The sequence below is a fragment of the Choloepus didactylus genome, chromosome 26, assembly GCF_015220235.1.
Source record: "Choloepus didactylus isolate mChoDid1 chromosome 26, mChoDid1.pri, whole genome shotgun sequence".
Classification (NCBI taxonomy): domain Eukaryota; kingdom Metazoa; phylum Chordata; class Mammalia; order Pilosa; family Megalonychidae; genus Choloepus; species Choloepus didactylus.
Window position 1 is genome coordinate 2,568,327 of NC_051332.1, and position 14,301 is coordinate 2,582,627.

At 43.3% G+C, this 14,301-nt stretch overlaps 1 pseudogene; it reads right to left on the reverse strand.

Annotated features, from left to right (window-relative positions):
* Positions 1 to 11,010: 11,010 nt before the first annotated feature.
* LOC119520685 lies at positions 11,011 to 14,294 on the reverse strand (annotated as a pseudogene).
* Positions 14,295 to 14,301: the final 7 nt, after the last annotated feature.

Here is a 14,301-nt window from a genome sequence, read left to right on the forward strand (position 1 = left end):
CCCATTTCCCCACAGTGCAGATGGTGGAGACTTGAGGCCCAGCTTGGAGCCTATATACCTTAGCAGTAGTTGGCTGGAGGCCAAGGCCCAGCTCAAACCCATATTCCCACAATATAAATGGGTGCAGGCTGGGGCCTAGCTTGGAGCCCATATCCATACAGTGTAGATGGGTGGAAGCATGTGTTTCAGGTTGGTCTCCATATATGTGTGGGGTAAATGCATGAAGGCTTGGGCCAAGCTTGAGCCCAAATCCCCACAATGCAGATAGTTGTAGGCTGGGGCTCAGCTAGGAGCCCATATACCAGTTGGGTAGATGGTTGGAGGCTGGGGCATAGCTCAGAGCCCATATCCACAAAGTGTAGACATTGTTGGCAGCAGCCCAGCTTGGAGCTCCTATTTCCACTGTGTAGAAAGGTGGAAACTGAGGACAGCCTTTGTGCCATTATTCCCACAAAATAGATGGAGGCTAGGGCCTAACTTGGAACCCATATAACTATAGGGCAGAGGTGTGTAGGCTGTGGACAAGCTCAGAGCCTATATATCCACAGAGTAGGCACATGGAGCCATGGGGCCCAACTGGGAACCCATATACATGTGGGGTAGAGAGGTGGAGCCTGGAGACTGGCTCGAACCCATATCCCCACAGTGCAGATACATGGAAGTTGGGGACCATCTTGGATCTCATATAGATGTGGTGTAGATATGCAGACACTGTGGCCTAGCTTTGAATCCATATAACTGTGGTGTAGACAGGTGGAGGCTGGGGACCCACTTGGAGCTTATATACATGGGGTATAGGGAAGGGGAGGCAGGGGCTCAGTTCAACACCCATATCCCCAAAGTATGGATGGGTGAAGGCTGGGTCACTTCTCAGAGCCTGTAACCCTGCAGTGTAGACTGGTGGAAGCATGGTACCCAGCTTGAAGTCCATATATCTGTGGGTTAGACAGATGTGGCCTGGGTCCTGGTTTGGGGCCCAGACCCCCACATTGTTTTTGGGTGGAAGCTGCAGCCAGAATCCAAACTACTATCCCCATACTGTAGATGGGATGATGTGGGGCCTGGCTCAGAACCCATATATCTGTGGTATAGACACATGGATGCTGGGGCCCAGCTTGTAGCCCATATACCTGTGGTGAAGACAGGTGGAGTCTGGGGCCAAGCTTGGGGCCCATACACATGTGGGGTACATGAGTGGATGCTAAGGCTCAGCTCAGAGCCCATATCCCCACAGTGTAGATGGGTGGAACCTTGGGCCAAAGCAAGAAGCCCACATACCCATGGCATAGACAGGTAGAGGCCTGGGCCTGGCTCTGTGCCCATATACCTGCAATTTAGATGGGTGGAGGCTGGGTCCTGGCTTGAAACCCACATACCTGTAGGAGACACAGGTGGAAGCTAGGGCCCAGCTCAAAGCTTATATAACTATGGGTTAGATGTTTGGAGGCAAGGGCCTGGCTCAGAGTTCCTATCCCTACAGTGTAGATAGATGGAGGTATGGGGCCCAGATTGGAGCCCATATAACTCTGAGGCAGACAGGTTGAGGCTGAGGCCCAACTTGGAGCCTGTACATATGTGGGGAAGATAGGTAGAGGCTGGGTCCCAGCTCAGAGCCCGTATCCCCAAAGTGTAGATGGGTAAAGGCTGGAGCAGGGCTTGAAGCCCATATACCTATAGTGTAGACAGGTGGAGGATGGGGCCCACTTTGGAGACCATATACCTATTGGGTAGGGAGGTGGAGGCTAGGGCCTGTGTTGGAGCCCATATCCCCACTTGTACATGGGTGGAGGCCTGGGGCCAAACTTGGAGCCCATATACCTGTGGCATAGAGAGGTAGAGGCTGGGGACCAGCTTGCAGCCTGTGATGTTTGGGTTCATGTGTCAACTTGTGCTGGTGATGGTATCCGGGTGTCTGGTCAAGCAAGCACTGGCTTAACCATTATTGCAAAGAAATTTGAGGCTGGTCAATAAACCAGAAGGCTGGTTTATTAAATAATCAGTCAATTGGCTGCAGCTGTGACTGATTATATCAACAAAGGTTGTGTCTTCCTCAGAGAATTCAATCAGCTGGATTTAATCCAATCAGTTGAAGGCTTTTAAATGACAAAGTTAGAGGACCTTCACTTCTTTTTCAGCTAGCCAGTGAAGTGTTTCCTGAGGAGTTCATCAAACACCCTCTTTGGAGTTGCCAGTTTGCTGCCTGCCATATGGAATTTGGACTTGTACATACCCACAGTTGCATGAGATAATTTTATAAAATCTTAAGTTTATAGATATCTCTTGTTGATTCTGTTTCCCTCAAGAACTCTAACTAATACAACTTGGTATCAGAAGTGGCATGATTCTTGAGAAACAGAATCTTAAAATGGGCTTTTACAATTGGCTTTCTACACTGATTAGATTGAAAGGCACTAATGACTCCATTTTCAATAATCAAGATGGCACTGACAGTCCATGGCATGAATTGGCAATGGAGATACACAAAATATCACCATTTGATTCTCCTAATCATACTCTTATATGAAGCCAGGCTCTGGGTGACAGTGTTTTTGATACCTTAACAGAGTTTTGCAGAGTTTAGAAGTGTAATGATGTTGGCTGCTTGCTGTTAGATATGCTGGATAAAGTTATAAGAGAAAGGGATGAGCTAAAGCCTTCAAATTTGAAATTTACACACCCTATGACAGACATAAATGTCTCTATGTGTGCCCTGAAAGAAAATTTTATTTCCTAAGGCCAAAGACTTAAGACATCTGAAAACCAGAACCAAAGTTTCATTGTGCAAGTAGCAGATTTACAATGTAAACTAAAACCTCAACCTTGCAGGTTGTCTGCTGTTAAAGTAAAGGTATTGATTGGAAAGAATGGGATCCTGAAACTTGGGATGGGGACATATGGATTGATAATAATGGCAGTGTGGACACTGGAAAACTGAATTCTTCTGAGTCTTTGTTAGATATACCTGTAGTGGTCTGTCCTGAGGAAACATCCTTCCCACTTATGCTCTGCCCTGAGGAGAGAGCTAGCCAACCTAGAGCCTGTTTTGAGGAAACAGCTTCCCAAACTCCAGTCTGCCTGAGGAGCCTGCCATCCAAACTCCACCTAAAGAGATTAACCCCTCAGTGTCTGCTAAACCTGTACCCACCTCCCATGAAGAAGCTCCATCAGTCCTCTGTCTGGAGATATTAATCCTGTTTCAAGAGATGAAACTGCAAAAGAATGTCCTGGTGTAAATGGCTTAAGGGATACTTCTAACTCTTTTCATAACCTGTTTGGTGGATACCAATCAGCCTCTTTCCCAAGCCACTCCTGTCAATGCCCAATGGTTTCATGAACAAAGTGTCCATGGTGGCAGTGATGGAGGTTATGCATGGGCTCAACATCATGGACTTCCACTCACCAAGACCAACCTGGCCACAGCCACTGTTGAGTGCCTAATCTGTCAGTAGCAGAGATGCACACAGTCCCCAATATGGCACCATTCCCCACAGTGATCATCTTGCTACCTGGTGGCAGGTTGACTACATTGGAACACTTCCATCATGGAAGGGGCAGCAATTTGTTCTCACTGGACTAGACACTCCAGATATGTATTTACCTACCCTGCATGCAATGCTTCTGCCAAAACTGCCATGCATGGACTTATGGAATGCCTTATCCACTGTCATGGTTTTCCACACAGCATTGCTTCTGACCAAGGAATGCACTTCACAGCAAATGAAGTGATGGAATGGGCTCATGCTCATGGAATTCTCTGGTCTTACCATGTTCCCCATCATCCAGAGGCAGCTAGGTTGATAGAACAGTGGAATAGCCTGTTGACCACTCAATTACAGTGCCAACAATGTAGCAATAACTTGCAAGGCTGGGGCAGTGTTCTCCAGTAGGCTGTGTATGCTCTGAATCAGTATCCATTCTATGGGACTGCTTTGTCCATAGCCAGGAATCAAGGGGTGGAAACAGGATGGCACCACTCACTATAACTTCTAGTGATCCAGTAGGAAAATTTTTGCTTCCAATCCCTGAAAGCTTAAGCTATACTTGTCTACAAGTCTTAGTTCCAAAAGGAGGAATGCTTCCACAGCGAAACACAACAATAATTCCATTGAACTGGAAGTTAAGAATGCCACTTGGCCACTTTGGGCTTTTTATGCCTCTGAATCAACAGGCAAGGAAGGGGATTACTCTACTGGCTGGGGTGATTGATCCTATCAAGGGGAAATAGGAGTGCAACTACACAATGGAGGTAAAGAATTTTCCTGGAATATAGGAGATTCTCTAAAGTGTCTCTTAGTACTACCATGCCATTTGATTAAAGTCAGTGGAAAACTTCAACAACTCAATCCAGGCAGGACTACCAATGACCAAGAAACTTCAGGAATGAAGGTTTGGGTCACCCCACCAAAGAACCATGGCCAACTGAAGTGCTTGCTGAGGGTAAAGAGAACATGGAATGGGTAGTGGAAGAAGGTAGTGATAAATATGAACTATGGCCACGTGACCAGTTACAGAAATGAGGACTATGATGGCATGAATATTTCCTCCTTGTTTTGTTATGAGTATATTTGTATTTGTTGTCAAGCAAATATCTTCATTTTCTTCTCTATCTTATCCCTTTATCATATCACAAGTGGTATTGTTTATTTCATAGTATTTAAGTTATAGGAAATCACATTTATTAATCAATGTTACCCAAAGACTTGTACCCTATTCTGGAGAGATTCAGTGCATTTTCAGTTGTATGCAGGACAGCTAAGTATTGTTATGTGAAATATATGTCTACTATTGTGTTCTATTTAGAGATTAAATATGCTTTAAGGTGATGTGCATAGCTGCCATGTTGATAAGGGTTGGTCTGTGGTGGTTAGGTTTTTGTGTCAACTTGACCAGGTGATGGTGTTCAGGTATCTGAGCAAGCACTGGCCTAGCCATTACTGCAAGGACATTTGTGACTGGTTAATAAACAGACAGCTGGTTTATTAAATCATCAGTCAATTGGCTGCAGCTGTGACTGATTACATCAACAAATGGTGTCTCTTCTGCATGCCCTTGGTTGTGATTTAATCTAATCAGTTGAAGACTTTTAAGAGAGAAAGTTGAGGACCTTCACTTCTTCTTTGGCTAACTGGCAAAAAATTTCCTGAGGAGTTCATCAAACACTTTCATTGGAGTTGTCGGTGTGTTGCCTGCCCTATGGAATTTGGAATCATGCATAACCACCTACAGTTACATAAGACACTTTCATAAAACCTTATATTTATAGGTATCTTTTGTTGATTCTGTTTCCCTAGAGAACATTAACACAGAGCCCATATACCTGTGGTGTACACAGGTGGAAGCTTGGTTTTGGCTTGGAGGTCAAAATCTCTGGTTTAGACAGGTGGAGATGTCAGACCAACTTTGAGCCCATATATTGGTGGGGTGGACAGGCATAGATGGGATGTGTTTCTGAACCCACATTCCCACAATATAGAGGGGTGGAGACTGGGGCCCAGCTCAGAGACAATAGTCCCGCAATGTAGATGCATGTAGGCTGGGTCCCAGCTTGTATCCATATACCTGTGGTGTATACAGGTGGACAGGCTCAGAGCCCTTATCCCCTCAGGGTAGATGGGTGGAGGCTAGAGCCCAGCTTGGAGCCCATATCTGTGGGCTAGATGGGTGGATGTTGGCTCTGACTCAGAACCCATATCTCCACAGTGTAGATGGATATAGTCTGGGACCCAGCTTGGATCCATACAACTGTACTGTAGACCGGTGGAGGCTGAGACCCAACTCAGAGCCCTTATCCCCACAGATTAGATGGGTGGAGGCTAGGGCCCAATATGAAGCCCACATATCTGTAGGGCAGACAGATGGAGGTTAAAGCCCAGCTCAGATCCCATATTCCTATAATTTAGATGGGTGGATGCTGGGGGACAACTCAGAGCCCATATACCTGTGGTGTAGACAGGCAGAGGCTGGGGACAAAACTGGAGCCCCATATCCCTGTAGGGTACATGAGCAGATGCTGGGGTCTGTTCAGATCCCATAACCACAGTGTAGATGGGTGGAGTCATGGGCTAAAGTGAGGAGCCCATATACCCATGGGATAGACGGATGGGAGCTAGGGCTCAGCTTGGTGCCCATATCCCCACAGTATAGACAGGTGGAGATGTGGAGCCCAGATTGGAGACCATATACCTGTGGTGTAGACAGGTGAAAGCTAAGACCCCACTTGGAGCCCATATACCTGTGGGGTTGACAGGAGGTGGCTGTGGCCTGGCTTGGAGACTATATCACCACAGTGTTTATGGGTTAGGCTGGGGCTTGGCTCAGAGCCGATATCCTGACTGTGTAGACATGTGTAGGCTGAAGCATGGCTTGAAACCCTGTTCCAGTTTGCTAATACTGACATTATGCAAAATACCAGAAATGGATTGGTGTTTATATAGGGTGTTTATTTGGTTACAAAGTTACAGTCTGAAGGCCATGAAAAAGTCCAAATGAAGGCATCAATACAAGTATACTTTCACTGAAAGAAGGCCAATGGCATCTGGAAAACCTGTTACCTGGGAAAGCACATGGCTGGTATCTGCTGATCCCAGGTTGTGTTCAGCTCCACTCTCAGTTCCTGTGCATTCTTCAAAGTGTCTCTCTCGGCTGCAGCCCCAAAATGTCATGCATAGCTGCTCTGAGGTCCTTATGTTTGTGAGTTTTTTATAGGAGTCCAGTGATTCAGTTAAGACCCACCCTGAATGATGGTAACAATTCCATGGAAATTATCCAAAGTTCTCACCCACAGCTGATTAAGTCACATCTCCATGAAAACACTCACTCAAAGGATTTCAACCAAATCAACACTAATACATCTGCTCCCACAAGACTGCATCATAGAAGATGGCATTTCTGGGGACATAAAACATCCAAACTGACATAAGCCCATATAAACTGCTGTGTAGACAAGTCGAGGCTAAGGCCCAGGTTGATGCTCATAAACCTGTGGGGTCAATAGTTGGAGGCTGGGGGCCTGCTCAGAGCTCATATTTCTCCAATGTGGACTAGTGGTATCTGTCACCTGGCTCAGAGCCCATAAACCAGTAAGGTAGACAGGTGGAGGCTTGGGCCTAGCTTGGAGCCCATATCCCTCAGTGTAGATGAGTGGAGGCTGTGGTCAGGCTCAGAGCCAATAATCACAGTGTACATGGGTGGAGGCATGGAGCCCAGTTTGGAGTCCAAATAATTATGGGATAGACAGGTGGAGGCTAGGGCCCAGCTCTGAGCCCATAACCCCACAGTGTAGGTGGGTGAGGCATGGGCCAAAGCAAGGAGCCCCTATACCTGTGGATAGATGGATAGAAGCTGGGGCCTGGCTCAGAAACATATACCTGTGGAAAAGAGAGGTGGAGGCTTGGGTCAAGCTTGGAGCCTATATACATGTGATATAGAGAGGTGGAGGCTGGTTTCCAACTTGTAGCCCATATACCTATATGGTAGACAGTAAAAGCTTGGAACAGGCTGGAAGCCATATCCACACAGGATAGACAGGTATAGCCTGGAGTCCAGATTGGAGCCTGTATACCTATGGGGTAGACAGGTGGAAACTAGAGCATTACTTAGAGACCACATAACTGTGGGATAGACAGGTGGAGGCTGGTGCCTGGCTCAGTGCCCATATTCCCACATGTAGACAGGTGGAGGTCAGGCCTGGCTCAGAGACCATATACCTGTGGGGTTGATGGGTGGATGTTTGGGCCCAGCTCACAGCACATATCTTCACAGTTTAGACAGATGGAGGCTGGGGCCCAATTCAGAGTCCATATATCTGTGGGGTAGACAAATGGAAAATGGGGACCAACTTGGAGCCCATATCCTCACACTATAGATGGGTGGGCCCAGGCTTGGAGCCCTATTCCCACAATATAAATAGCTTTGGGTGTGGGTCTGGCTCATTGACCATGTAACTGTGTGATAGATTGTTGGAGGATAGAACCTGGCTTGGAGCCCATATCACCACAATGTAGACAAGTGTAGGATGGGGCCAATTTTCAAGCCCACATATCTGTCCAGATGGGTTGCTGTGGTCCAGCTTTGATCCCATATAATTGTGATGTAGACAGGTGGAGGTTGGGCCTGGCTCAGAGCCCATACACCTGTGGAGTAGATAGGTGGATGTTTGGGCCCGGCTCAGAGCACATATCCTCACAGTTTAGACAGGTTGAGGCTTGTTCCCAGCTCAGAACCCATAGCCCCACAGTGTAGAAGGGTGGAGACTGGGGCTCAGCTCAAAGCCCATATCCCACAGTGTAGACTGGTGGATATGTCAACCCATCTTGGAACCCATATATGTCTGAGGTAGTTGGCTGGAGACTAGGGCCAGGCTCAGAACACATATTCCCACAGTGTATATGGGTGGAGGCTGGTGCCCAACTTGGAGCCACATATTTCTGGAGTGGACAAGTGGAGGCTGGGACCCAGCTGAGAGGCCATATTCCCACAGTGTACATGTGTGGAGGCTGGGGACAGGCTCAGAGCCCATACACCTATGGAATAGACTGGTGGAGGCTGGGTCCCAGTTTGGAGCCCATATGTCTGTGGTCTGGATAGGTAGAGGCTGGGGTCCAGCTCAGAGACCATATTCCTGCAATGCAGAGAGGTGGTGGTTTGGGCCAGATTGGAGACCATATACCTGTGTAGTAGACAGGTGGAGACTGTGGAACACCTTGGAGCCCATATACCCAAAGTATAGATGGGTGGATTTTGGTGCCCAGCTCAGAGCACATAACCCCACAGTGGAGACAGGTGGAGTCAGAATCCATATACCTGTTGTGTAGAGTGGTAGAAGCTGGGGTATAGCTTGGATCCCATATACTTGTAGTGTAGACATGTAGAGGATGGGGCAGATCTTGGAGCCCATATAATTGTAGGGTAGACAGGTGGAGGCTGGGGTATGGCTCAGAGCAAATATCCCCACAGTGTAGATGCATGGAGACCAGAGACTGCATTGGAGCCCATATACCTGTGTGGAGACTAGTGGAGGCTGGGCCTGAGTCAGAGCCCAATTCTACAGTGTAAATGGGTGGAAGCTGGGGCCTGGCTCACATACCATATATCTGTGGTGTAGGCAGGTAGAGCCTGGGGCCCAGCTCTGGTCCCATATTCCCACAGTGTAGTTGGTTGGAGGCATGGGGACCACCTTGCAACCCATACACATTTCATGTATACAGGTGGAGGATGATGCCAGTTTGGACCCCCAGACTGGAGACCTGGCTCAGAGCTCATAATATCCCCACAGTGTAGATGGTAGAGTCCTGGGTCCCAGCTTTGAGAAATACTGTAATATAGTATTATATTAATACTATAATATAATATAGTAACTGTAACCAAATAAACCCACTTTATAAGAGCCAATCCATTTCTTGTATTTTGCATTGTGTCAGCATTGGCAAACCAGAACACAGCCCATGACTGGGAAATGTCATGGGACAAGTCATGCCCAGAACTGCCCAAACACCCAGAAAGTGTCCCATCATTACCACTTCCTGAGCCACCATCCCAGAGACAGATAACGGCAACACATTTTTAATGTATGGCATAAGCAAATGCCTGATCAGGATTGTGGGGATTTTCCATTCCCCTGTCCCCAAATACCCCAGGACTTACAATCTTATTATTCTAAGATTTAATTTTACTTCCATTTTAAGTTGAAAGACAAATAAAAACATTTAAAAGGGAAAATGTCTGTATCACCAGAAATGACTTCCAAGTTATCTGTTTATTTATCTATGTTCTATTCATTATTGCTCTGTACATAACAGTATATAAGAATTATGACAGATCATCTTTGGTTGTACATTTGTCATTAACATTTAAAGATGTTTTCTGATATAACCTAGTCATCATAGTTATGTTTAGAGTTGTATGAAAAAATAGAAGTTGAAAATTAGAATTTTCAGCCAGTTTTTACCTCATAATTATGTACATGTACTAATCTTGAAAAGAACTCTGATTTCCCTGCCTACAACTCATTACAAAAGTCTGCATTCAGTAGTTCCAGATCACCTCACAATCCTACATTTTAATTTATTTTTCATTAATATGTCAAAAGGGAAAACCCTGAATTCATGTCTGAATTTTGTTGTAAAGTATTCTTGATAGTTATTTTTCCCAGTCTGATATTCCTGGTGTGAACTCCAGCTGAACACTTTTTCACCTTGATTTTAGTGTTGACATTCCCTCAATATGAGAAATTTAACATTAATGGGTAAATTGAAAGCACCAAAGACTTTTCTTCATTCTACATATACATAGAATGTATTATACAATGTGAAACTTCACATATATTCTACACATTGCTTTGTAAGTAAAGAATTTCTCACATTTTTTCATTGAGTAGCCACTCCATCAAATATTATCTCTTGTTCTCCTAGAATATTCTTCTCATAGTAAGGATATTTCTGTCCATTTTTATGGTTTAGGAGGTATTCCTACTCTGAGCTATACTTGTATACTGAAGGATGGAGATAAGCTGAAGTTTATTATACATAATTAGACTTTGAGTTCATACTAAAATAGTAAAATGAGATTATGTAAAGATAGATTGTAAATAAAAGCATTTACCCATTTATTACATTGAGAGATATTTATTACTCTCCTGTGTGAATTCTTTTAGTTTATATGTTAGAGCTGTGGCTGAAGTCTCTTCCATAAGCAAAACATATTTAATGAGTTCTCTGATGTCCAATAGCAGAATAATGTCTAAAGGTTTTCCAACTTAGATGGGTGAAATGTTTCCTCCCCAGTTTTACTTACCTTATGTCATCTGAGACTATCAGTAAAACATTTACCACATAACTGGCAGGTGTATAGTTTCTTCTCACTGTGAGTTCTTTCATGTAACCTAAGTTTATCACATAAATGGAAGGATTTCCCACATAGATGGCAGACTTATAGTTTCTCCCCAGTGTGTGTTCTCTCATGTTGCCTAAGTTTTCCATGAAGTTGGAAGTATTTCCCACATGGATGGCCAATTTATGATTTCTCCCCATTGTGAGTTTTTTCATGTTGCCTAAGTTTATCATGTACATAGAAGGATTTCCTGCACAGATGGCAGACATGTAGTTGCTCTGCAGTGTGAACTCTTTCATGTCACCTAAGGGTACCACAAAGACTGAAGGATTTCCCATGTGTATTGCAGACATTGGGTTTCTCCCCAGTGTGAATTCTTTCATGTCGCCTAAGGTTACCACAACGAGTAAAGGATTTCCCACATATTTTGCAGATATTGGGTCTCTCTCCAGTGTGAATTCTTTCATGTTGCCTGAGGTTACCACAATTACTGAAGGATTTCCCACATATATTGCAGATATTGGGTTTCTCTCCAGTGTGAATTCTTTCATGTTGCCTAAGGTTACCACAATCACTGAAGGATTTCCCACATATATTGCAGATATTGGGTTTCTCTCCAGTGTGAATTCTTTTATGTTGTCTAAGGGTACCACAATGACTGAAGGATTTCCCACACATACTGCAGACATATGGTTTCTCTCCAGTGTGAATTCTTTCATGTTGCCTAAGGGTACCACAATGACTGAAGGCTTTCCCACACATACTGCAGACATATGGTTTCTCCCCATTGTGAATTCTTTCATGTCGCCTAAGGGTATCACAACAATTGAAGGATTTCCCACATACATTGCAGATATTGGGTTTCTCCCCAGTGTGAATTCTTTCATGTCGCCTAAGGTTACCGCAATGACTGAAGGATTTCCCACATATATTGCAGATATTAGGTTTCTCTCCAGTGTGAATTCTTTCATGTTGCCTAAGGGTACCACAATGACTGAAGGATTTCCCACACATATTGCAGACATATGGTTTCTCCCCAGTGTGAGTTCTCTCATGCTGTCTGAGTGTAGAACTATCAGTGAAGTCTTTCCCACATACATGGCAGGCATATAGTTTCTCCACATTGTGAATTCTTTCATGTTGCCTAAGGTTAAAACTTTGACTGAAAGAATTCCCACATAGATGGCAGACATATGGATCCTCTACAGTGTGAATTCTTTCATGTTGTCTGAGGGTAGAACTACCAGTGAAGTCTTTTCCACATAGATGGTAGCCATATGGCTTTTCTCCAGTGTGTATTTTCTCAAGTTGTCTAAGGCCAGAATTACTTCTGAAGACTTTTCCACATAGATGACAATTATATGATTTACATCCAGTTTGAGTTTTCTTATTTTGACCAATGAGTGAATGATAATTGAGAACATTTTGAAATTGTTTGTTTACATTGGATTTCTTTCCCATGTCAGTCATTGTGCAGTGAGTGAAATATTCTCCCAAATCATTACTTTCAAGGGGATCCTCTTCAGTGTGAGAAATCTGCTGGTATAAATGACAAGAGAGACTGTTAATGATGTGTCCACATATATTTATTAACAGAATTCTGTAGTCTAATCATTCAGAGAGTCTCCAGTTATCCTTCATTATAATAGTTCCATGTACATTCGGTACTACATTCTTGTATGCACAGAACTTCTCTTTTGTATCATCTCAACGGCAGAGCTATCTAATTAATTTTGAAAACTTCATTATGTTTCAAAGAATAGGTATATGAACAATATTTTTGCAACTGTCCTCTTATAAGACTTCAGGTTATGGTTTTGAGCTCAGGTTAATTTTTTGCTAAATTGAAACTATCCACAACTTTTGATGGGAGAGTGAGTAATACCATCTATAATCACTCAGGTAATTGTGATGATCTCCTAAATTATTCAATCCTATCTCTAATTGGGAGACAGATGCTCACAGTCATGAAACTTACATTTGTCTGGTTAGCAGATGTGTCCTTCTCAGAGATATGTTGCATGGTTATCATTTCTTCTTTATGATAGTCATTTTCCCTGCCTGGAACAATTTTAAAAGCATTATAGAGTGGCATAAGCAGAATGAAATATTTGAAAACCCTCAATTATCATGTGATTATTTTTCAAATATTGTCATTTAGATTGGATAACAATGTAAAATTAAGGAGGTAGAAGCACTTTTCTGGAAATTGACAAATAAAATATTTTCAGAATTAAAGTAAGGGAAAATAAGATAAGAAGATGGGATATTCAGTGGTAAAGAGAGGGAAAATCCTCAAACAGGAGGACCAGAACACAGGCCATTATGTGAAGATTTAACTCCTGTAAGTATGCAAATATCCTTTCCCTAAGTGAAAGACAATCACAGATGGATTCTTGAATAGAAATTGATACATGTATGGAAAAATTACATATTTGAGGAGATTTTCCCCCAGATTCATAGCCTACATTTCAGAGAATATCATTCAGTTCAGGAAATCTTCCTTTGATACTTCTAAGGACCTGCTCATTCAGTGACAATGCTCCTCCTCATAGTGAAGCACAGTGTCTTAGAACTCACCTGGACTCTGTACTTGGAGAAACCTTAATCCTTCTCTCCACAGTTCCCCTTGTTCTGACAGTGAAAGCACTTCTGATATGCAGACCTGATACCCTGTTTATGAGAAACAGAAGCATAGATTTTGAGATCTATAGTGATATAAATTCATGATCATCAAGTCCAGGGCAAACTATGAGGAACAGAAAGTAAGCACTTATAAACAGCACAAGGAAGTATAATTTACATACAGTATTGAAAATCCTTTTCCTGCAAATCATGATTCTTGACCTTCAGTCAAAAACACTAAGGATATATTGATGCCCATGCTTAAATTCATGGACTACAGTATCCTCAATATTTTCATACCAGGAGAAATTATGATTCCAAAATGGTTGAAGTATATTTTATAAAAGCATCCAATAAACATAAGCACAACCAAAACAATCTATGTACCATGTGGAAAATAGTATGCTTTCTGTGTGCCAAAACTTCACTACAGTCCCTAGTGGATACTAATTATCTAGAGAATGTTTATTTTGTCCATAGAAATAAAATTTATTGCAATCTCACATTGTTATTAATGTTGGAGATTGAGCAGCAAGAAAGACCTGAAATTTTAGAGCAGAAAATCACATGCCATGGGTGGGACACATAAGAGATAAGGAATAAACAAAATACAAAGTTTCCTTTAAGTACCCATAAGAGTTATGAAAGAATCAGAGTAGAGATCAGTGTGGCACATAGGGCCACTATCTAGATACTTGAACAACTTGATGCAAGATTAAATAGATGGATGGATGGATAAATAGATAGATAGATAGCTGTATATAGATAGAATATTTTGAGAAACTCACCCATGAACACCAGATGATTGATATTCTCCAGCATAACATCTCTGAACATCTTTCTCTGGTT